Below are 22,488 nucleotides of genomic sequence, written 5' to 3' on the forward strand. Positions count from 1 at the left end.
ACACCTTCCCCACACACTGAAACACCTTCCCCGCACACTGATACTCCTTCCCCACACTCTGAAACCCCTTCCCACTCACTGAAACCCATCCCCACACACTGAAACCCATCCCCACACACTGAAACCCCGTCCCCACACACCGAAACACCTTCCCCACACACTGAAACACCTTCCCCACACCCTGAAACACATCCCCACATACTGAAACACCTTCCCCACACACTGAAACCCCTTACGCACACACTGAAACCCATCCCCACAATCTTAAACCCATCCCCACACACTGAATCACCTTACCCACACTCTGAAACACTTCCCCACACACTGAAACACATCCCCACACACTGAAACACATACCCACACACTGAATCACCTTACCCACACACTGAAACACTTCCCCACACACTGTAACACCTTCCCTACAAACGGAAACCCCTTCCCCACACACTGAAACCCCTTCCGCACGCACTGAAACCCTTCCCCGCATACTGAATCCCCTTCCCCACACACTGAAATACCTTCCCCACACACTGTAACCCTTCCCCACACTCTGAAACCCCTTCCCCACACAGTGAAACCCCTTCCCCACACACTGAAACCTTTCCCCACGCACTGAAACACCTTCCCCACACACTGAAACCGTTCCCCACACACTCAAACACATCCCCACACACTGAAACACATCCCCACACACTGAAACACCTTCCCCACGCACTGAAACCCCCACCCCACACACTGAAACACCTTCCACAAAGTCTGAAACACCTTCCCCACACATTGAAATACATTCCCCACACACTGAAACACCTTACCAACACTCTGAAACCCCTTCCCCACACTTTCAAACCCATCCCCACACACTGAAATATCTTTCCCACACACTGAAACACCTTCCCCACAGACTGAAACACCTTCCCCACAAACTGAAACACCTTCCCCACACACTGTAACCCTTCCCCACACACTGAAACCCCTTCCCTACAAACTGAAACCCCTTCCCCACACACTGAAACCCCTTCCACACACACTGAAAACTCTTCCCCACAAACTGAAAACCTTCCCCACACACTGAAACCCCTTCCCCACACACTGAAACCCCTTCCGCACACACTGAAACACCTTTCCCACACTCTGAAACCCATCCCCACACTCTGAAACCCCTTCCCCACACACTAAAACACCTTCCCCACACACTGAAACACCTTCCCCACACACTGAAACTCCTTCCCCACACACTGAAACTACTTCCCACTCACTGAAACCCATCCCCACACACTGAAACACATCCCCACACACTGAAACACCTTACCTACACACTGAAACCCCTTCTCCACACCCTGAAACACATCCCCACTCACTGAAACACCTTCCCCACCCACTGAAACCCCTTCCGCACACACTGAAACCCATCCCCACACACTGAAACCCATCCCCACACACTGAAACTCCTTCCCCACACACTGAAACCGTTCCCCACACATTGAAACACATCCCCACACACTGAAACCCATCCCCATACACTGAAACACCTTCCCCACATACTGAAACCCCTTCCCCACACACTGAAACACATCCCCACACACTGAAACACATACCCACACACTGAATCACCTTACCCACACACTGAAACACTTCCCCACACACTGTAACCCCTTCCCTACAAACGGAAACCCCTTCCCCACACACTGAAACCCCTTCCGCACGCACTGAAACCCTTCCCCGCATACTGAATCCCCTTCCCCACACACTGAAATACCTTCCCCACACACTGTAACCCTTCCCCACACTCTGAAACCCCTTCCCCACACAGTGAAACCCCTTCCCCACACACTGAAACCTTTCCCCACGCACTGAAACACCTTCCCCACACACTGAAACCGTTCCCCACACACTCAAACACATCCCCACACACTGAAACACATCCCCACACACTGAAAGACCTTCCCCACGCACTGAAACCCCTGCCCCACACACTGAAACACCTTCCACAAACTCTGAAACAACTTCCCCACACATTGAAATACATTCCCCACACACTGAAACACCTTACCAACACTCTGAAACCCCTTCCCCACACTTTCAAACCCATCCCCACACACTGAAACACCTTCCCCACACACTGAAACCCTTCCCCACACACTGAAACACATCCCCATACACTTAAACACATCCCCACACACTGAAACACCTTCCCCACGCACTGAAACCCGACCCCACACACTGAAACACCTTCCACACACTCTGAAACACCTTCCCCACACATTGAAATACCTTCCCCACACACTGGAACACCTTCCCAACACTCTGAAACCCCTTCCCCACACACTGAAACACACTCTCCACACACTGAAACAACTAAACCAAACACTGTAACCCCTTCCCCACACACTGAAACACTTCCCCACACACTGAAACCCCTTCCCCACAAACTGAAACCCCTTCCCCACACATTGAAACCCCTTCCCCAAACACAGAAACCCTTCCCCACATATTGAAAACCCTTCCATACACACTGAAACACCTTCCCCACAAACTGAAATCCTTCCCCACACACTGAAACCCTTCCCCACACACTGAAACCCCATCCGCACACCGTTAAACAATTCCCCACACACTGAAACCCCTTCCCCACACACTGAAATCCCTTCGCTACACACTGAATCCCCTCCCGCACACAATGAAACACCTTCCCCACACACTGAATCCCTTTGCCCACAAACTGAAATCACTTCCGCACACAATGAAACACCTTCCCCAAACACTGAAACCCCTTCCCCACAAACTGAAACCCCTTCCCCACACACTGAAACCCCTTCCCCACACACTGAAATCCCTTCTCCACACCCTAAAACATAACCCCACTCACTGAAGCACCTTCCCCACCCACTGAAACCCCTTCCGCACACACTGAATCCCATCCCCACACACTGAAACCCATCCCCACACACTGAAACTCCTTCCCCACACACTGAAACCGTTCCCCACACATTGAAACACATCCCCACACACTGAAACCCATCCCCATACACTGAAACACCTTCCCCACATACTGAAACCCCTTCCCCACACACTGAAACACATCCTCACTCACTGAAACACCTTCCCCACCCACTGAAACCCCTTCCCCACACACTGAAACTACTTCCCACTCACTGAAACCCATCCCCACACACTGAAACACATCCCCACACACAGAAACCCCTTACCCACACACTGAAACCCCTTCTCCACACCCTGAAACACATCCCCACTCACTGAAACACCTTCCCCACCCACTGAAACCCCTTCCGCACACACTGAAACCCATCCCCACACACTGAAACCCATCCCCACACACTGAAACTCCTTCCCCACACACTGAAACCGTTCCCCACACATTGAAACACATCCCCACACACTGAAACCCATCCCCATACACTGAAACACCTTCCCCACATACTGAAACCCCTTCCCCACACACTGAAACACATCCCCACACACTGAAACACATACCCACACACTGAATCACCTTACCCACACACTGAAACACTTCCCCACACACTGTAACCCCTTCCCTACAAACGGAAACCCCTTCCCCACACACTGAAACCGCTTCCGCACGCACTGAAACCCTTCCCCGCATACTGAATCCCCTTCCCCACACACTGAAATACCTTCCCCACACACTGTAACCCTTCCCCACACTCTGGAACCCCTTCCCCACACAGTGAAACCCCTTCCCCACACAGTGAAACCCCTTCCCCACACACTGAAACACCTTCCCCACACACTGAAACCGTTCCCCACACACTCAAACACATCCCCACACACTGAAACACATCCCCACACACTGAAACAACTTACCCACGCACTGAAACCCCTGCCCCACACACTGAAACAACTTCCACAAACTCTGAAACAACTTCCCCACACATTGAAATACATTCCCCACACACTGAAACACCTTACCAACACTCTGAAACCCCTTCCCCACACTTTCAAACCCATCCCCACACACTGAAACACCTTCCCCACACACTGAAACCCTTCCCCACACACTGAAACACATCCCCATACACTTAAACACATCCCCACACATTGAAACACCTTCCCCACGCACTGAAACCCGACCCCACACTCTGAAACACCTTCCACACACTCTGAAACACCTTCCCCACACATTGAAATACCTTCCCCACACACTGGAACACCTTCCCAACACTCTGAAACCCCTTCCCCACACACTGAAACACACTCTCCACACACTGAAACAACTAAACCAAACACTGTAACCCCTTCCCCACACACTGAAACACTTCCCCACACACTGAAACCCCTTCCCCACAAACTGAAACCCCTTCCCCACACATTGAAACCCCTTCCCCAAACACAGAAACCCTTCCCCACATATTGAAAACCCTTCCATACACACTGAAACCCCTTCCCCACAAACTGAAAACCTTCCCCACACACTGAAACCCTTCCCCACACACTGAAACCCCATCCGCACACCGTTAAACAATTCCCCACACACTGAAACCCCTTCCCCACACACTGAAATCCCTTCGCTACACACTGAATCCCCTCCCGCACACAATGAAACACCTTCCCCACACACTGAATCCCTTTGCCCACAAACTGAAATCACTTCCGCACACAATGAAACACCTTCCCCAAACACTGAAACCCCTTCCCCACAAACTGAAACCCCTTCCCCACACACTGAAACCCCTTCCCCACACACTGAAATCCCTTCTCCACACCCTGAAACATAACCCCACTCACTGAAACACCTTCCCCACCCACTGAAACCCCTTCCGCACACACTGAATCCCATCCCCACACACTGAAACCCATCCCCACACACTGAAACTCCTTCCCCACACACTGAAACCGTTCCCCACACATTGAAACACATCCCCACACACTGAAACCCATCCCCATACACTGAAACACCTTCCCCACATACTGAAACCCCTTCCCCACACACTGAAACACATCCCCACACACTGAATCACCTTACCCACACACTGAAACACTTCCCCACACACTGTAACCCCTTCCCTACAAACGGAAACCCCTTCCCCACACACTGAAACACCTTCCGCACGCACTGAAACCCTTCCCCGCATACTGAATCCCCTTCCCCACACACTGAAATACCTTCCCCACACACTGTAACCCTTCCCCACACTCTGAAACCCCTTCCCCACACACTGAAACCCCTTACCCACCCACTGAAACCTATCCCCACGCACTGAAACACCTTCCCCACACACTGAAACCGTTCCCCACACACTCAAACACATCCCCACACACGGAAACACATCCCCACACACTGAAACACCTTCCCCACGCACTGAAACCCCTGCCCCACACACTGAAACACCTTCCACAAACTCTGAAACACCTTCCCCACACATTGAAATACATTCCCCACACACTGAAACACCTTACCAACACTCTGAAACCCCTTCCCCACACTTTGAAACCCATCCCCACACACTGAAACACCTTCCCCACACACTGAAACCCTTCCCCACACACTGAAACACATCCCCATACACTTAAACACATCCCCACACACTGAAACACCTAACCCACGCACTGAAACCCGACCCCACACACTGAAACCGCTTCCCCACACACTGAAACCCCTTCCACACACACTGAAACCTCTTCCCCACAAACTGAAAACCTACCCCACACACTGAAACCCCTTCCCCACACACTGAAACCCCTTCCCCACACACTGAAACCCCTTCCCCACACACTGAAACACATCCCCACACACTGAAACACATACCCACACACTGAATCACCTTACCCACACACTGAAACACTTCCCCACACAATGTAACCCCTTCCCTACAAACGGAAACCCCTTCCCCACACACTGAAACCCCTTCCGCACGCACTGAAACCCTTCCCCGCATACTGAATCCCCTTCCCCACACACTGAAATACCTTCCCCACACACTGTAACCCTTCCCCACACTCTGAAACCCCTTCCCCACACAGTGAAACCCCTTCCCCACACACTGAAACCTTTCCCCACGCACTGAAACACCTTCCCCACACACTGAAACCGTTCCCCACACACTCAAACACATCCCCACACACTGAAACACATCCCCACACACTGAAACACCTTCCCCACGCACTGAAACCCCTGCCCCACACACTGAAACACCTTCCACAAACTCTGAAACACCTTCCCCACACATTGAAATACATTCCCCACACACTGAAACACCTTACCAACACTCTGAAACCCCTTCCCCACACTTTCAAACCCATCCCCACACACTGAAACACCTTCCCCACACACTGAAACCCTACCCCACACACTGAAACACATCCCCATACACTTAAACACATCCCCACACACTGAAACACCTTCCCCACGCACTGAAACCCGACCCCACACACTGAAACACCTTCCACACACTCTGAAACACCTTCCCCACACATTGAAATACCTTCCCCACACACTGGAACACCTTCCCAACACTCTGAAACCCCTTCCCCACACACTGAAACACACTCTCCACACACTGAAACAACTAAACCAAACACTGTAACCCCTTCCCCACACACTGAAACACTTCCCCACACACTGAAACCCCTTCCCCACAAACTGAAACCCCTTCCCCACACATTGAAACCCCTTCCCCAAACACAGAAACCCTTCCCCACATATTGAAAACCCTTCCATACACACTGAAACCCCTTCCCCACAAACTGAAAACCTTCCCCACACACTGAAACCCTTCCCCACACACTGAAACCCCATCCGCACACCGTTAAACAATTCCCCACACACTGAAACCCCATCCCCACACACTGAAACCCCTTCCCTACACACTGAATCCCCTCCCGCACACAATGAAACACCTTCCCCACACACTGAATCCCTTTCCCCACAAACTGAAACCACTTCCGCACACAATGAAACACCTTCCCCAAACACTGAAACCCCTTCCCCACACACTGAAACAACTTCCGCACACACTGAAACAACTTCCGCAAACACTGAAACACCTTCCTAACATACTGAAACCCCTTCAACACACACTGAAACCCCTTCCTCACACACTGAAACCCCTTCCGCACACACTGAAGCACCTTCCCCACACACTGAAACCACTTCCCCACACACTGAAACCCCTTCTGCACACAGTGAAACACTTCCCCACACACTGAAACCCCTTCCCCACACACTGAAACACTTCCCCACACACTGAAACTCCTTCCCCACACACTGAAACAGATCCCCACACACTGAAACCCATTCCCCACACACTGAAACACATCCCCACACACTGAAACATCTTCCCCACAAACTGAAACCCCTTCTGCATACCGTGATACCCTTCCCCACACACTGAAACCCCTTCCCCACACACTGAAACACATCCCCACACACAGAAACGCCTTCCCCACACACTGAAACCCCTTCCGCACATACTGAAACACCTTCCCCACACACTGAAACCCCTTCCCCACACACTGAAACCCCTTCTGCAAACACTGAAACCCCTACCGTACACACTGAAACACCTTCCCCACACACTGAAACCCCTTCCCCACACACTGACACCCCTTCCCCACAAACAGAAACCCCTTCCGCACACACTGAAACGCCTTCCCAACAAACTGAAACACCTTCCCCACACACTGAAACCCCTTCCTCACAAACAGAAACCACTTCGGCACACAGTGAAACCCTTCCCCACACACTGAAACCCATTCCCCACACACTGAAACCCCTTCCGCAAACACTGAAAAACATCGCCACACACTGAAACCCATTCCCCCCACAATGAGAGCACTTCCCCCCACACTGAAACACTTCCCCACACTCTGAAACCCCTTCCCCGCACGCTGAAACCCCTTCCCCACACACTGAAACCCATCCCCACACTCTGAAACCCCTTCCCCACACACTGAAACACCTTCCCCACACACTGAAACACCTTCCCCGCACACTGATACTCCTTCCCCACACTCTGAAACCCCTTCCCACTCACTGAAACCCATCCCCACACACTGAAACCCATCCCCACACACTGAAACCCCGTCCCCACACACTGAAACACCTTCCCCACACACTGAAACACATCCCCACATACTGAAACACCTTCCCCACACACTGAAACCCCTTACGCACACACTGAAACCCATCCCCACAATCTTAAACCCATCCCCACACACTGAATCACCTTACCCACACTCTGAAACACTTACCCACACACTGAAACACATCCCCACACACTGAAACACATACCCACACACTGAATCACCTTACCCACACACTGAAACACTTCCCCACACACTGTACCCCTTCCCTACAAACGGAAACCCCTTCCCCACACACTGAAACCCCTTCCGCACGCACTGAAACCTTTCCCCGCATACTGAATCCCCTTCCCCACACACTGAAATACATTCCCCACACACTGTAACCCTTCCCCACACACTGTAACCCTTCCCCACACTCTGAAACCCCTTCCCCACACAGTGAAACCCCTTCCCCACACACTGAAACCTTTCCCCACGCACTGAAACACCTTCCCCACACACTGAAACCGTTCCCCACACACTCAAACACATCCCCACACACTGAAACACATCCCCACACACTGAAACACCTTCCCCACGCACTGAAACCCCCACCCCACACACTGAAACACCTTCCACAAACTCTGAAACACCTTCCCCACACATTGAAATACATTCCCCACACTCTGAAACACCTTACCAACACTCTGAAACACCTTCCCCACACTTTCAAACCCATCCCCACACACTGAAATATCTTTCCCACACACTGAAACACCTTCCCCACAGACTGCAACACCTTCCCCACAAACTGAAACACCTTCCCCACACACTGTAACCCTTCCCCACACACTGAAACCCCTTCCCCACAAACTGAAACCCCTTCCCCACACACTGAAACCCCTTCCACACACACTGAAAACTCTTCCCCACAAACTGAAAACCTTCCCCACACACTGAAACCCCTTCCCCACACACTGAAACCCCTTCCCCACACACTGAAACACCTTTCCCACACTCTGAAATCCATCCCCACACTCTGAAACCCCTTCCCCACACACTAAAACACCTTCCCCACACACTGAAACTCCTTCCCCACACACTGAAACTCCTTCCTCACACACTGAAACTACTTCCCACTCACTGAAACCCATCCCCACACACTGAAACACATCCCCACACACAGAAACCCCTTACCCACACACTGAAACCCCTTCTCCACACCCTGAAACACATCCCCACTCACTGAAACACCTTCCCCACCCACTGAAACCCCTTCCGCACACACTGAAACCCATCCCCACACACTGAAACCCATCCCCACACACTGAAACTCCTTCCCCACACACTGAAACCGTTCCCCACACATTGAAACACATCCCCACACACTGAATCCCATCCCCATACACTGAAACACCTTCCCCACATACTGAAACCCCTTCCCCACACACTGAAACACATCCCCACACACTGAAACACATACCCACACACTGAATCACCTTACCCACACACTGAAACACTTCCCCACACACTGTAACCCCTTCCCTACAAACGGAAACCCCTTCCCCACACACTGAAACCCCTTCCGCACGCACTGAAACCCTTCCCCGCATACTGAATCCCCTTCCCCACACACTGAAATACCTTCCCCACACACTGTAACCCTTCCCCACACTCTGAAACCCCTTCCCCACACAGTGAAACCCCTTCCCCACACACTGAAACCTTTCCCCACGCACTGAAACACCTTCCCCACACACTGAAACCGTTCCCCACACACTCAAACACATCCCCACACACTGAAACACATCCCCACACACTGAAACACCTTCCCCACGCACTGAAACCCCTGCTCCACACACTGAAACACCTTCCACAAACTCTGAAACAACTTCCCCACACATTGAAATACATTCCCCACACACTGAAACACCTTACCAACACTCTGAAACCCCTTCCCCACACTTTCAAACCCATCCCCACACACTGAAACACCTTCCCCACACACTGAAACCCTTCCCCACACACTGAAACACATCCCCATACACTTAAACACATCCCCACACACTGAAACACCTTCCCCACGCACTGAAACAAGACCCCACACACTCAAACACCTTCCACACACTCTGAAACACCTTCCCCACACATTGAAATACCTTCCCCACACACTGGAACACCTTCCCAACACTCTGAAACCCCTTCCCCACACACTGAAACACCCTCTCCACAAACTGAAACAACTAAACCAAACACTGTAACCCCTTCCCCACACACTGAAACACTTCCCCACACACTGAAACCCCTTCCCCACAAACTGAAACCCCTTCCCCACACATTGAAACCCCTTCCCCAAACACAGAAACCCTTCCCCACATATTGAAAACCCTTCCATACACACTGAAACCCCTTCCCCACAAACTGAAATCCTTCCCCACACACTGAAACCCTTCCCCACACACTGAAACCCCATCCGCACACCGTTAAACAATTCCCCACACACTGAAACCCCTTCCCCACACACTGAAATCCCTTCGCTAAACACTGAATCCCCTCCCGCACACAATGAAACACCTTCCCCACACACTGAATCCCTTTGCCCACAAACTGAAACCACTTCCGCACACAATGAAACACCTTCCCCAAACACTGAAACCCCTTCCCCACAAACTGAAACCCCTTCCCCACACACTGAAACCCCTTCCACACACACTGAAACCTCTTCCCCACAAACTGAAAACCTTCCCCACACACTGAAACCCTTCCCCACACACTGAAACCCCTTCCCCACACACTGAAACACCTTTCCCACACTCTGAAACCCATCCCCACACTCTGAAACCCCTTCCCCACACACTAAAACACCTTCCCCACACACTGAAACACCTTCCCCACACGCTGAAACCCCTTCCCCACACACAGAAACTACTTCCCACTCACTGAAACCCATCCCCACGCACTGAAACCCTTTCCCCACACACTGAAACCCCTTGCCCACACACTGAAATCCCTTCTCCACACCCTGAAACACATCCCCACTCACTGAAACACCTTCCCCACCCACTGAAACCCCTTCCGCACACACTGAATCCCATCCTCACACACTGAAACCCATCCCCACACACTGAAACTCCTTCCCCACACACTGAAACCGTTCCCCACACATTGAAACACATCCCCACACACTGAAACCCATCCCCATACACTGAAACACCTTCCCCACATACTGAAACCCCTTCCCCACACACTGAAACACATCCCCACACACTGAAACACATACCCACACACTGAATCACCTTACCCACACACTGAAACACTTCCCCACACACTGTAACCCCTTCCCTACAAACGGAAACCCCTTCCCCACACACTGAAACACCTTCCGCACGCACTGAAACCCTTCCCCGCATACTGAATCCCCTTCCCCACACACTGAAATACGTTCCCCAAACACTGTAACCCTTCCCCACACTCTGAAACCCCTTCCCCACACACTGAAACCCCTTCCCCACACACTGAAACCTATCCCCACGCACTGAAACACCTTCCCCACACACTGAAACACATCCCCACACACTGAAACACATACCCACACACTGAATCACCTTACCCACACACTGAAACACTTCCCCACACACTGTAACCCCTTCCCTACAAACGGAAACCCCTTCCCCACACACTGAAACACCTTCCGCACGCACTGAAACCCTTCCCCGCATACTGAATCCCCTTCCCCACACACTGAAATACGTTCCCCAAACACTGTAACCCTTCCCCACACTCTGAAACCCCTTCCCCACACACTGAAACCCCTTCCCCACACACTGAAACCTATCCCCACGCACTGAAACACCTTCCCCACACACTGACACCGTTCCCCACACACTCAAACACATCCCCACACACGGAAACACATCCCCACACACTGAAACACCTTCCCCACGCACTGAAACCCCTGCCCCACACACTGAAACACCTTCCACAAACTCTGAAACACCTTCCCCACACATTGAAATACATTCCCCACACACTGAAACACCTTACCAACACTCTGAAACCCCTTCCCCACACTTTGAAACCCATCCCCACACACTGAAACACCTTCCCCACCCACTGAAACCCTTCCCCACACACTGAAACACATCCCCATACACTTAAACACATCCCCACACACTGAAACACCTTCCCCACGCACTGAAACCCGACCCCACACACTGAAACCCCTTCCCCACACACTGAAACCCCTTCCACACACACTGAAACCTCTTCCCCACAAAGTGAAAACCTTCCCCACACACTGAAACCCCTTCCCCACACACTGAAACCCCTTCCCCACACACTGAAACCCCTTCCCCACACACTGAAACACATCCCCACACACTGAAACACATACCCACACACTGAATCACCTTACCCACACACTGAAACACTTCCCCACACACTGTAACACCTTCCCTACAAACGGAAACACCTTCCCCACACACTGAAACCCCTTCCGCACGCACTGAAACCCTTCCCCGCATACTGAATCCCCTTCCCCACACACTGAAATACCTTCCCCACACACTGTAACCCTTCCCCACACTCTGAAACCCCTTCCCCACACAGTGAAACCCCTTCCCCACACACTGAAACCTTTCCCCATGCACTGAAACACCTTCCCGACACACTGAAACCGTTCCCCACACACTCAAACACATCCCCACACACTGAAACACATCCCCACACACTGAAACACCTTCCCCACGCACTGAAACCCCTGCCCCACACACTGAAACACCTTCCACAATCTCTGAAACACCTTCCCCACACATTGAAATACATTCCCCACACACTGAAACACCTTACCAACACTCTGAAACCCCTTCCCCACACTTTCAAACCCATCCCCACACACTGAAACACCTTCCCCACACACTGAAACCCTTCCCCACACACTGAAACACATCCCCATACACTTAAACACATCCCCACACACTGAAACACCTTCCCCACGCACTGAAACCCGACACCACACACTGAAACACCTTCCACACACTCTGAAACACCTTCCCCACACATTGAAATACCTTCCCCACACACTGGAACACCTTCCCAACACTCTGAAACCCCTTCCCCACACACTGAAACAGACTCTCCACACACTGAAACAACTAAACCAAACACTGTAACCCCTTCCCCACACACTGAAACACTTCCCCACACACTGAAACCCCTTCCCCACAAACTGAAACCCCTTCCCCACACATTGAAACCACTTCCCCAAACACAGAAACCCTTCCCCACATATTGAAAACCCTTCCATACACACTGAAACCCCTTCCCCACAAACTGAAAACCTTCCCCACACACTGAAACCCTTCCCCACACACTGAAACCCCATCCGCACACCGTTAAACAATTCCCCACACACTGAAACCCCTTCCCCACACACTGAAATCCCTTCGCTACACACTGAATCCCCTCCCGCACACAATGAAACACCTTCCCCACACACTGAATCCCTTTGCCCACAAACTGAAATCACTTCCGCACACAATGAAACACCTTCCCCAAACACTGAAACCCCTTCCCCACAAACTGAAACCCCTTCCCCACACACTGAAACCCCTTCCCCACACACTGAAACCTCTTCCCCACAAACTGAAAACCTTCCCCACACACTGAAACCCCTTCCCCACACACTGAAACCCCTTCCCCACACACTGAAACACCTTTCCCACACTCTGAAACCCATCCCCACACTCTGAAACCCCTTCCCCACACACTAAAACACCTTCCCCACACACTGAAACACATTCCCCACACACTGAAACTCCTTTCCCACACAGTGAAACTACCTCCCACTCACTGAAACCCATCCCCACACACTGAAACACATCCCCAGACACATAAACCCCTTACCCACACACTGAAACCCCTTCTCCACACCCTGAAACACATCCCCACTCACTGAAACACCTTCCCCACCCACTGAAACCCCTTCCGCACACACTGAAACCCATCCCCACACACTGAAACCCATCCCCACACACTGAAACTCCTTCCCCACACACTGAAACCGTTCCCCACACATTGAAACACATCCCCACACACTGAAACCCATCCCCAAACACTGAAACAACTTCCCCACATACTGAAACCCCTTCCCCACACACTGAAACACATCCCCACACACTGAAACACATACCCACACACTGAATCACCTTACCCACACACTGAAACACTTCCCCACACACTGTAACCCCTTCCCTACAAACGGAAACCCCTTCCCTACACACTGAAACCCCTTCCGCACGCACTGAAACCCTTCCCCGCATACTGAATCCCCTTCCCCACACACTGAAATACCTTCCCCACACACTGTAACCCTTCCCCACACTCTGAAACCCCTTCCCCACACACTGAAACCCCTTCCCCACACACTGAAACCTTTCCCCACGCACTGAAACACCTTCCCCACACACTGAAACCGTTCCCCACACACTCAAACACATCCCCACACGCTGAAACACATCCCCACACACTGAAACAACTTCCCCACGCACTGAAACCCCTGCCCCACGCACTGAAACCCCTGCCCCACACACTGAAACACCTTCCACAAACTCTGAAACACCTTCCCCACACATTGAAATACATTCCCCACACACTGAAACACCTTACCAACACTCTGAAACCCCTTCCCCACACACTGAAACCCCTTCCCCACACACTGAAACCATTCCCCACGCACTGAAACTCCTTCCCCACACACTGAAACCGTTCCCCACACATTGAAACACATCCCCACACACTGAAACCCATCCCCATACACTGAAACACCTTCCCCACATACTGAAACCCCTTCCCCACACACTGAAACACATCCCCACACACTGAAACACATACCCACACACTGAATCACCTTACCCACACACTGAAACACTTCCGCACACACTGTAACCCCTTCCCTACAAACGGAAACCCCTTCCCCACACACTGAAACCCCTTCCGCACGCACTGAAACCCTTCCCCGCATACTGAATCCCCTTCCCCACACACTGAAATACCTTCCCCACACACTGTAACACTTCCCCACACTCTGAAACCCCTTCCCCACACACTGAAACCCCTTCCCCACACAGTGAAACCTATCCCCACGCACTGAAACACCTTCCCCACCCACTGAAACCGTTCCCCACACACTCAAACACATCCCCACACACGGAAACCCATCCCCACACACTGAAACACCTTCCCCACGCACTGAAACCCCTGCCCCTCACACTGAAACACCTTCCACAAACTCTGAAACACCTTCCCCACACATTGAAATACATTCCCCACACACTGAAACACCTTACCAACACTCTGAAACCCCTTCCCCACACTTGGAAACCCATCCCCACACACTGAAACACCTTCCCCACACACTGAAACCCTTCCCCACACACTGAAACACATCCCCATACAGTTAAACACATCCCCACACACTGAAACACCTTCCCCACGCACTGAAACCCGACCCCACACACTGAAACCCCTTCCCCACACACTGAAACCCCTTCCACACACACTGAAACCTCTTCCCCACAAACTGAAAACCTTCCCCACACACTGAAACCCCTTCCCCACACACTGAAACCCCTTCCCCACACACTGAAACACCTTTCCCACACTCTGAAACCCATCCCCACACTCTGAAACCCCTTCCCCACACACTAAAACACCTTCCCCACACACTGAAACACATTCCCCACACACTGAAACTCCTTCCCCACACAGTGAAACTACTTCCCACTCACTGAAACCCATCCCCACACACTGAAACACATCCCCACACACATAAACCCCTTACCCACACACTGAAACCCCTTCTCCACACCCTGAAACACATCCCCACTCACTGAAACACCTTCCCCACCCACTGAAACCCCTTCCGCACACACTGAAACCCATCCCCACACACTGAAACCCATCCCCACACACTGAAACCCCTTCCCCACACACTGAAACCGTTCCCCACACATTGAAACACATCCCCACACACTGAAACCCATCCCCAAACACTGAAACACCTTCCCCACATACTGAAACCCCTTCCCCACACACTGAAACACATCCCCACACACTGAAACACATACCCACACACTGAATCACCTTACCCACACACTGAAACACTTCCCCACACACTGTAACCCCTTCCCTACAAACGGAAACCCCTTCCCAACACACTGAAACCCCTTCCACACGCACTGAAACCCTTCCCCGCATACTGAATCCCCTTCCCCACACACTGAAATACCTTCCCCACACACTGTAACCCTTCCCCACACTCTGAAACCCCTTCCCCACACACTGAAACCCCTTCCCCACACACTGAAACCTTTCCCCACGCACTGAAACACCTTCCCCACACACTGAAACCGTTCCCCACACACTCAAACACATCCCCACACACTGAAACACATCCCCACACACGGAAACACCTTCCCCACGCACTGAAACCCCTGCCCCACACACTGAAACACCTTCCACAAACTCTGAAACACCTTCCCCACACATTGAAATACATTCCCCACACACTGAAACACCTTACCAACACTCTGAAACCCCTTCCCCACACTTTCAAACCCATCCCCACACACTGAAACACCTTCCCCACACACTGAAACCCTTCCCCACACACTGAAACACATCCCCATACACTTAAACACATCCCCACACACTGAAACACCTTCCCCACGCACTGAAACCCGACCCCACACACTGAAACACCTTCCACACACTCTGGAACACCTTCTCCACACATTGAAATACATTCCCCACACACTGGAACACCTTCCCAACACTCTGAAACCCCTTCCCCACACACTGAAACACCCTCTCCACACACTGAAACAACTAAACCAAACACTGTAACCCCTTCCCCACACACTGAAACACTTCCCCACACACTGAAACCCCTTCCCCACAAACTGAAACCCCTTCCCCACACATTGAAACCCCTTCCCCAAACACAGAAACCCTTCCCCACATATTGAAAACCCTTCCATACACACTGAAACCCCTTCCCCACAAACTGAAAACCTTCCCCACACACTGAAACCCTTCCCCACACACTGAAATCCCTTCGCTACACACTGAATCCCCTCCCGCACACAATGAAACACCTTCCCCACACACTGAATCCCTTTGCCCACAAACTGAAACCACTTCCGCACACAATGAAACACCTTCCCCAAACACTGAAACCCCTTCCCCACAAACTGAAACCCCTTCCCCACACACTGAAACCCCTTCCACACACACTGAAACCTCTTCCCCACAAACTGAAAACCTTCCCCACACACTGAAACCCTTCCCCACACACTGAAACCCCTTCCCCACACACTGAAACACCATTCCCACACTCTGAAACCCATCCCCACACTCTGAAACCCCTTCCCCACACACTAAAACACCTTCCCCACAAACTGAAACACCTTCCCCACACACTGAAACTCCTTCCCCACACACTGAAACTACTTCCCACTCACTGAAACCCATCCCCACACACTGAAACCCATCCCCACACACTGAAACCCCTTCCCCACACACTGAAACCCCTTCTCCACACCCTGAAACACATCCCCACTCACTGAAACACCTTCCCCACCCACTGAAACCCCTTCCGCACACACTGAATCCCATCCCCACACACTGAAACCCATCCCCACACACTGAAACTCCTTCCCCACACACTGAAACCGTTCCCCACACATTGAAACACATCCCCACACACTGAAACCCATCCCCATACACTGAAACACCTTCCCCACATACTGAAACCCCTTCCCCACACACTGAAATACCTTCCCCACACACTGTAACCCTTCCCCACACTCTGAAACCCCTTCCCCACACACTGAAACCCCTTCCCCACACACTGAAACCTTTCCCCACGCACTGAAACACCTTCCCCACACACTGAAACCGTTCCCCACACACTCAAACACATCCCCACACGCTGAAACACATCCCCACACACTGAAACAACTTCCCCACGCACTGAAACCCCTGCCCCACGCACTGAAACCCCTGCCCCACACACTGAAACACCTTCCACAAACTCTGAAACACCTTCCCCACACATTGAAATACATTCCCCACACACTGAAACACCTTACCAACACTCTGAAACCCCTTCCCCACACACTGAAACCCCTTCCCCACACACTGAAACCATTCCCCACGCACTGAAACTCCTTCCCCACACACTGAAACCGTTCCCCACACATTGAAACACATCCCCACACACTGAAACCCATCCCCATACACTGAAACACCTTCCCCACATACTGAAACCCCTTCCCCACACACTGAAACACATCCCCACACACTGAAACACATACCCACACACTGAATCACCTTACCCACACACTGAAACACTTCCGCACACACTGTAACCCCTTCCCTACAAACGGAAACCCCTTCCCCACACACTGAAACCCCTTCCGCACGCACTGAAACCCTTCCCCGCATACTGAATCCCCTTCCCCACACACTGAAATACCTTCCCCACACACTGTAACACTTCCCCACACTCTGAAACCCCTTCCCCACACACTGAAACCCCTTCCCCACACAGTGAAACCTATCCCCACGCACTGAAACACCTTCCCCACCCACTGAAACCGTTCCCCACACACTCAAACACATCCCCACACACGGAAACCCATCCCCACACACTGAAACACCTTCCCCACGCACTGAAACCCCTGCCCCTCACACTGAAACACCTTCCACAAACTCTGAAACACCTTCCCCACACATTGAAATACATTCCCCACACACTGAAACACCTTACCAACACTCTGAAACCCCTTCCCCACACTTGGAAACCCATCCCCACACACTGAAACACCTTCCCCACACACTGAAACCCTTCCCCACACACTGAAACACATCCCCATACAGTTAAACACATCCCCACACACTGAAACACCTTCCCCACGCACTGAAACCCGACCCCACACACTGAAACCCCTTCCCCACACACTGAAACCCCTTCCACACACACTGAAACCTCTTCCCCACAAACTGAAAACCTTCCCCACACACTGAAACCCCTTCCCCACACACTGAAACCCCTTCCCCACACACTGAAACACCTTTCCCACACTCTGAAACCCATCCCCACACTCTGAAACCCCTTCCCCACACACTAAAACACCTTCCCCACACACTGAAACACATTCCCCACACACTGAAACTCCTTCCCCACACAGTGAAACTACTTCCCACTCACTGAAACCCATCCCCACACACTGAAACACATCCCCACACACATAAACCCCTTACCCACACACTGAAACCCCTTCTCCACACCCTGAAACACATCCCCACTCACTGAAACACCTTCCCCACCCACTGAAACCCCTTCCGCACACACTGAAACCCATCCCCACACACTGAAACCCATCCCCACACACTGAAACCCCTTCCCCACACACTGAAACCGTTCCCCACACATTGAAACACATCCCCACACACTGAAACCCATCCCCAAACACTGAAACACCTTCCCCACATACTGAAACCCCTTCCCCACACACTGAAACACATCCCCACACACTGAAACACATACCCACACACTGAATCACCTTACCCACACACTGAAACACTTCCCCACACACTGTAACCCCTTCCCTACAAACGGAAACCCCTTCCCAACACACTGAAACCCCTTCCACACGCACTGAAACCCTTCCCCGCATACTGAATCCCCTTCCCCACACACTGAAATACCTTCCCCACACACTGTAACCCTTCCCCACACTCTGAAACCCCTTCCCCACACACTGAAACCCCTTCCCCACACACTGAAACCTTTCCCCACGCACTGAAACACCTTCCCCACACACTGAAACCGTTCCCCACACACTCAAACACATCCCCACACACTGAAACACATCCCCACACACGGAAACACCTTCCCCACGCACTGAAACCCCTGCCCCACACACTGAAACACCTTCCACAAACTCTGAAACACCTTCCCCACACATTGAAATACATTCCCCACACACTGAAACACCTTACCAACACTCTGAAACCCCTTCCCCACACTTTCAAACCCATCCCCACACACTGAAACACCTTCCCCACACACTGAAACCCTTCCCCACACACTGAAACACATCCCCATACACTTAAACACATCCCCACACACTGAAACACCTTCCCCACGCACTGAAACCCGACCCCACACACTGAAACACCTTCCACACACTCTGGAACACCTTCCCCACACATTGAAATACATTCCCCACACACTGGAACACCTTCCCAACACTCTGAAACCCCTTCCCCACACACTGAAACACCCTCTCCACACACTGAAACAACTAAACCAAACACTGTAACCCCTTCCCCACACACTGAAACACTTCCCCACACACTGAAACCCCTTCCCCACAAACTGAAACCCCTTCCCCACACATTGAAACCCCTTCCCCAAACACAGAAACCCTTCCCCACATATTGAAAACCCTTCCATACACACTGAAACCCCTTCCCCACAAACTGAAAACCTTCCCCACACACTGAAACCCTTCCCCACACACTGAAATCCCTTCGCTACACACTGAATCCCCTCCCGCACACAATGAAACACCTTCCCCACACACTGAATCCCTTTGCCCACAAACTGAAACCACTTCCGCACACAATGAAACACCTTCCCCAAACACTGAAACCCCTTCCCCACAAACTGAAACCCCTTCCCCACACACTGAAACCCCTTCCACACACACTGAAACCTCTTCCCCACAAACTGAAAACCTTCCCCACACACTGAAACCCTTCCCCACACACTGAAACCCCTTCCCCACACACTGAAACACCATTCCCACACTCTGAAACCCATCCCCACACTCTGAAACCCCTTCCCCACACACTAAAACACCTTCCCCACAAACTGAAACACCTTCCCCACACACTGAAACTCCTTCCCCACACACTGAAACTACTTCCCACTCACTGAAACCCATCCCCACACACTGAAACCCATCCCCACACACTGAAACCCCTTCCCCACACACTGAAACCCCTTCTCCACACCCTGAAACACATCCCCACTCACTGAAACACCTTCCCCACCCACTGAAACCCCTTCCGCACACACTGAATCCCATCCCCACACACTGAAACCCATCCCCACACACTGAAACTCCTTCCCCACACACTGAAACCGTTCCCCACACATTGAAACACATCCCCACACACTGAAACCCATCCCCATACACTGAAACACCTTCCCCACATACTGAAACCCCTTCCCCACACACTGAAACACATCCCCACACACTGAAACACATACCCACACACTGAATCACCTTACCCACACACTGAAACACTTCCGCACACACTGTAACCCCTTCCCTACAAACGGAAACCCCTTCCCCACACACTGAAACCCCTTCCGCACGCACTGAAACCCTTCCCCGCATACTGAATCCCCTTCCCCACACACTGAAATACCTTCCCCACACACTGTAACCCTACCCCACAATCTGAAACCCCTTCCCCACACACTGAAACCCCTTCCCCACACACTGAAACCTATCCCCACGCACTGAAACACCTTCCCCACACACTGAAACCGTTCCCCACACACTCAAACACATCCCCACACACGGAAACCCATCCCCACACACTGAAATACCTTCCCCACGCACTGAAACCCCTGCCCCACACACTGAAACACCTTCCACAAACTCTGAAACACCTTCCCCACACATTGAAATACATTCCCCACACACTGAAACACCTTACCAACACTCTGAAACCCCTTCCCCACACTTTGAAAACCATCCCCACACACTGAAACACCTTCCCCACACACTGAAACCCTTCCCCACACACTGAAACACATCCCCATACACTTAAACACATCCCCACACACTGAAACACCTTCCCCACGCACTGAAACCCGACCCCACACACTGAAATACCTTCCCCACACACTGGAACACCTTCCCAACACTCTGAAACCCCTTCCCCACACACTGAAACACCCTCTCCACACACTGAAACAACTAAACCAAACACTGTAACCCCTTCCCCACACACTGAAACACTTCCCCACACACTGAAACCCCTTCCCCACAAACTGAAACCCCTTCCCCACACATTGAAACCCCTTCCCCATACACAGAAACCCTTCCCCACATATTGAAACCCCTTCCATACACACTGAAACACCTTCCCCACAAACTGAAAACCTTCCCCACACACTGAAACCCTTCCCCACACACTGAAACCCCATCCGCACACCGTTAAACAATTCCCTACACACTGAATCCCCTCCCGCACACAATGAAACACCTTCCCCACACACTGAATCCCTTTCCCCACAAACTGAAACCACTTCCGCACACAATGCAACATCTTCCCCAAACACTGAAACCCCTTCCCCAC

Source organism: Heterodontus francisci, chromosome 26, assembly GCF_036365525.1.
Source record: "Heterodontus francisci isolate sHetFra1 chromosome 26, sHetFra1.hap1, whole genome shotgun sequence".
Lineage (NCBI taxonomy): Eukaryota > Metazoa > Chordata > Chondrichthyes > Heterodontiformes > Heterodontidae > Heterodontus > Heterodontus francisci.